Source organism: Lactuca serriola, chromosome 6 (assembly GCF_051521515.1).
Source record: "Lactuca serriola cultivar US96UC23 chromosome 6, Lser_US96UC23_V15, whole genome shotgun sequence".
Classification (NCBI taxonomy): Eukaryota; Viridiplantae; Streptophyta; class Magnoliopsida; order Asterales; family Asteraceae; genus Lactuca; species Lactuca serriola.
This window is the reverse complement of record NC_136413.1, coordinates 68,339,839-68,346,355: the sequence shown is the minus strand read 5'-3', so window position 1 is coordinate 68,346,355 and position 6,517 is coordinate 68,339,839.

The following is a 6,517-nucleotide window of genomic DNA, read 5'->3' as shown; positions in this document are numbered from 1 at the left end:
GTGCATTTACATGACTAAGAAGAGGTATCGGAAATTGTTGAAAATGGTTAAATCAAGAAGGAGAGTCATACTTTGTTCCAAAATCGTGTCTTAGAGTTATACTCCGAGATTGTGTCTTGAGTGACATATCCTAATTAGGTTAATAACACATCATAAAATGTGGAGTAGAAAAGTTTTCTTACTCATGCACATTTGTAATTGGTAGTTGTGATGTCTTGGATAAGATAAAGACCAACTGAGACCAATTATATGAAGTGTCATTTTTTATAAGAATCTGCACTAACTCTTGAATATTTGTTTGTCAATAAATGTTTCTTGAGAAGAGAATCTTATATTTCAAGAGGTCAGTGGGAGTCTTAAAGATCTTGAAAAGTTTCAAGAACTAATCAATAATAAACCTATTGTTAATCACTAGCGAACGACTTGAGGTTCGTAACATATCGTGTTAACATATTATTGTTTCTATGCTCATTCTAGTGAAAGTTAACTATGCATGTGAGTTCTATGAGTTCTCAATTGTTTGCATAAGGCAAGGCACCTGGATCAGTGAAAGTACATTGATCAATAAGGGTGAGTTCCTGAACAACTTAGAAGACAAGGTAGGCCCCTGTGCCACGACATGGCAAGAAATTAATATTGAACAAGTTCAGTCCATATGAGTTCGGATTTGTCACAAACCTTGTCTTATGATTATGGTTTTGAAAAATTCACATGGATATGAACGAATCAACATAAAATCTAAGTGATTCTCTCCACTTTATGAAAATGATTGTGAGGAAACACTTTCACTAAGTAGATTTAAAGGGATAGCAGTTGTGTTAATTGCATTTTTAAATTCGATTATGATTATGACATCCCTCTTCATAGTTCGAATTGTGAGAAAATGGCAAATACTCTGAACATTCGGAACTTACTGCTGTAAAGTTCTAAAATAGTTTAGACATACATATGAGCTATCTAAGGAAAGATGTATGAGAAATCAGAAATCAGAACTTTGGTAAGAAAGTCAATAAGTATTGATTTCTAGAAGTCTAGTTGTTTAATGGATACATGTCAAAGGTAGTGGGAGCATTAGTATTATGCTAGTAAAAATATAATTATTATGCTAGCGGGAGCACAATTATTACGTTAAGTGTTGCAAGTTAGCGATACTATATATAGAAAACAAAGTTTTAATTTACAAAATTGCATAGTTAGAAAAGTTGTTTCGCTATAGTATGGAGAGGAACTAAAACTTCATTTCGAATCTAAAAGCTTAGATTGAGATTTAATAGAATATAGTCATGTACATACATGAATGTTATGTTGAAATGATTCAACATAAGGAAATTATGTATGTGGAAATATTATAGCAAAGGACTAGTCAAGTATCATGTTTTTATGTAAGACATTATGAATCGTATCCCATATGCTTCGGGTATAGGATCTATTGCATATGCTATAATATTCACATGTTCTAATTTCCCAAATGCCTAGGGAATTGAGAGGGAAAAAGGACTAGAACTGGATATGACTAAAGTAGTTAAACAATTGTCAGGGACGATCTAAGGTTCGCCGAGGATTGGTTTCTTGTTGGCAGTTGGAAGTATAGTAATGGATGGACCATATTGATATAATTCAGAATAGATAGGATTCTATTTAGAATAGATAGTCATATGTCAATTATGGAAATGTTTCCACAATGGGAGTTGGATATTATGAATTTAAGTGTAAGTTAGAAACTTTTATGCATGAAGGATGTTCAAGGAATGTACCTTGAATGTGAGACTTCATTTCCGGGGAAATGCCTTGTAACAATCTCCAATGGAATGCTTTGTAATATCGTTGTCCAAGTCTCTGCGATTTTGGTGCCTCGGCATTACAAAAGGAACGTTGCATAAAGTTTAGACTCTAATGGATTCTATTAGTGGCAAGGATATAGTATTCTTACCCTTATAATAAGGATTAGGAAATTGTGAAATGAGCATCATTGGAAATGTGTTCAATTGATCTATTTCACAAGGTAAGGACCATAGGCAACCATAGTGTGCATGCTTAGAGCATGGGATAACTGTTGTTTTAATTCAAGTATTAAGTTGATTAATCGAAACATTATACAATGAATAATGTGTAATCAATATGGTTAGGTCCATATTGGATTGGATTATTCTTATGTTTCACTTTGCATATTTCATTTCCCGAATAATAAAGATTATTCAAACATCCATAGTCAATCATACTTTGGAAGTAAGTTATGAGGCAAGATTTTCGTGAATCCGACTGTAGATTATCTAAGTGTTTAGACATAACACAAGTTTGCTACAGTCTTCATGAGTACTCCTGTAATAAGATTTGAGTATTGGGTTAAACCCATGCTCATTTGAGTCACTTCATGGATTTTATCACGAGTGATTGTGAGACGATAATATCCTATATTCTTGAAACGAAGAGATATGAGTTGTTGTTTACAAGTCGGTTGCACATTGATAATACGTAAATGCATCAGTAACTTGATGTTATAAAACGTATTGTTGTGTGTGATTTGATGAGTAAATAGTACAAGCATATGAGTCGAAGTTTATCCATTCCTTTTACCCTAAGAAGGATAAAAGCGATATCAGTGGGCCCTCAATGATTCAATGATGACACCTTAAGCGCTTGGCCAAGCCTGGACTAAGTTGATGTGTTCAACGTTGTCTGTTATCAGTCATCATAAATCGGAAGTCGAGAAACACACATGGACAGAGAGAATGATTATAATCCATGTCTCAGTCCATACGATATCTTAAAGAATGGAGAAATATATGATCCCTTATCTAAAGGACGCGTTATTGATCAGAGTTGACAGCGGCTTTTGAGAGCTACGATTATTAGTCGGTTTTTGAACTCGTACTTGCAGTTATAGTTATTATACTTATCCAAGTGGGAGACTATTGGATTAGGTGTCTAAGCCTATAACTATAATTGGTATGTACTTGACAAGATAGTAGCAAGGTCCATTTTTTGTTGCATTCACCAGAACAATTTGATAGGATGGATATTTGAGAAAGATGTTACTTGTGATTTATTGATATATTATAAGTATAATATATTAATTGAGAAATCATATTTTTTAACTAGTATTGATCAAGAATTAATTTGGAATTAATTTAGTGATCAAAAGAGACTAATTAAATTAACGGGGATTGATTATATAAATCAGTGATACATATGGTTTGGGCTAATGATCCATGATTGATTTGTGATGGACTAAGCTTATGAGATAGTCCATGAAGTGTTAGTCCAAATAAATTGTTGGATCATAAGCCTAAGTGTAAGAATTAAGGTTTACAAGTGACTCTTGGAATTCTACACTATATATGTAACCTCTAAGCCCCTAAAATCGGTACCAAGAGTATTCTAAGAGGATATAGCTGATTTTTGGTGCTCCAAGCTCTCTCTCATTGTCATCCAACAGTTGGTGGTGTTTATTGAAACATTTGAGACATCACACTTGAGGTGCTAAGCTCTTGAAAGGCCAACTTCTACAAGCTACAACAAGAGGTAATCATCTAACTTGTTTTTATGATTCAAATATCAAATTTGTATGCTAGTTAGGCTTCATGCTTTGGAAAATGAATATTGCATGTATAACTAGAGAAAACTTAGATCTAAAGCATTAGGGTTGTATGTGCATCATAGGGATGTTATAGTGCTCAAAATCCATCATTTTCATCCACCGCCCTTCTTCTTAGGGTTCTGGAATATTCTTGATCAATCAACTATTAATTAATTGAATATTCAACCCTTTGATTCACTAAACTGTTAATTAATTCCCAAAATATATTTCCAATTAGTTTCTAATTAATTGTTAACCATAATAATTAATAAACCGTTTTCTCCTTTATTTATTCTACTTACTTTGGGTCTTGAGGGCAACCCAAAAGGACCTTGCTATTATCAAAAATATTACCAATAGTTAATGACCTTGAACACACTATCCAACAGACTTGGATGGTGAAAGTGAGGTCGTTAAGGAAAACAAAATGCCTGTAGTTGGGGACAAAAAGACATTAGATGCTTGACACAACTACACAAACGTTAGAGATCCAAAGATGGGCAAGATTGTAAAGGCGCAATGTAAACATTGTTCCAAAATCTTTACAGCTACTACAAAGAATGGTACATCATCTTTGGGTAAACATAATGTTGTATGTTTACAAAATCCTGATAACATTGATAAAAACAAAAGAAAATTAGCATTTTTAGAACAAGTCAAAGTGATGTCACTACCATTTCTAATTAGGAATTTAACCAAAATACAATTAGGTTTGCTTTAGCAAAAATGATTGTAACTGATGAACAACCATTTTCATACGTTGAACGTGACGGGTTCAAATATTTGTGTAGTGTTGTTGTTCGACAATTTTGTATCCCGTTACGTTTCACGATTGCTAGAGATATTAGTAAAGTGTTTCTTAGTGAGACGGAGTAATTGAGAAATACCATGAGAAGTTTGAATTCTAGGAATGCTCTTACTACCGATTGTTGGACTTCTGAGCAAAATTTAAGCTATATGTGTTTAACTGCTCATTTTGTTGATGACAATTGGAAATTACATAAAATAATTTTTAATTTCCGTAATATCGATAGTCATAAAGGAAAGGAAATCGGTCAAGAAGTAGAATCTTGTATTATTTATTGGGGGTATCGAAGAGAAGTTGTCTTTCATCATTGTAAATAATGCAAGTGCTAATGATGTAGCTATTGCTCATACAAAAGATAAACCAATAGATAAACTTGTCTTAGGAGGTGAGTTTTTCCATATGAGATGTGCTACTCATATAAAAGATAATCTAATGGGCCCCATCAGTAATTCTAACCATTTATTGGACTGCAAACTATATAAAACTCAATTATGGGTAATAAAAATCTAAATTTTAATGCATAACGTGAAACGATCAAACCAAAAACATAATAAATAACCAAACTTTATAAATCCAACTAACAAAAAGAACAATATTAATTATAGTTCATCAATATCTAAGCAGAAGTAAATAGAGTATTAGCCGACATGAAAACAAAAAATAATCAAATAAGAAGCATTAAGCATAATGTCTAAATCAAACTTAATGATTTATGATGTTTTAAAGCTTCGATCTTCAAAACGATGCTTCAACCTTGCTCTTTAGCCTTAACTTCGACTAAAAAGGGTTTTAGACGAATCCTTCGTAATTGAGTGTTGGTATATCCAATATATTTCAACATATCGATTAGAGTGGAAACATCCCGTATTTATAGATAAATTCAGAGATGCCACGTTACGAGCTTGTATTTACTTCGTCATGGAGCGTAATGTGTCCCTGTTCTTCTCGAACTCTTAATACTATGTCGCGCTGCTAGATGCTCTTTGTCATGTCACGGTTGTCTGAGTTTGAGAAACTTTTGACCTTTATTATGGATGCAAATGGAGGTGGATATTGGTGGGGAATGTAATACCCGTCACCATACCCAAACTCCTATCCCGACACCCTTCCCGCGCCGCCCCGCCTAATCTCTGACGGGTTCGGATGAAAAATTCTCCGCCAGTACCGGGAACCGATTGATCCCCCTTTAGTAAATTTTGTTTGTAATTTTAATCTCTTAAACAAGATAAATTCTTCATTTTATATATTTTTGTAATAATATTCTACATATTATTACCACTTTACTAAATATATTCAATGCAAAAGAACTAGAATATGTTAATAAGTGGTAGAAACTTGCTTTACGATTGATATGTATTCTTATTTCCATTTGAAATATTTTTAAATAAAACTAATGTTGATAAATGGTAGCCAATCGATGATAAGGACCGTTCATTAAATATTAAACATTTAACAAAAGTAAATAAAACGAAATAAGTTTTGACGATTCAACACCCTAGTCGGTAATTAGTATTTAGAAAGTAGGAATCGACATGCATTTAATAGTAGTTAATGCCTCAATGGGATTTCCAATGTATAATATACTTAAAATAAGAATATATATATATATATATATATATATATATATATATATATATATATATATATATATATATATATATATATATATATATATAACGTTAGGTTATAATGTGGATACACAACTATTGTCCGGACGTGTGAACAATGTTATTTTATAAGAATTACTAAGAGGATAGGTTGTTCACTAATATTAATACGTTCAACCTTACACAACTATCGTTATTTTCATATATTCTCACTAATTCCTATTTATTTTTGTTCTCACACATCGTTTTTTTACTCATTTACATTCTTAAAGAATACGACTTAATATAGATTCTGACAACATTCTGACAAAATGAGAATAATAAAAAAACCTATAATAACATTATAGATAATTTAATTACTAGAATGTGTGATAATGACAATAATTATGTAAGATTGAACGTATTCACATCACCAAAAAACGTATTTTATTTAACATTCTCACATAATAGCACTTTCCACACGTCTGCATAATAGATGTCAGTCCATATTTGAACTTAGTTGACTAGCTCTCTCTCCCTCTCTCT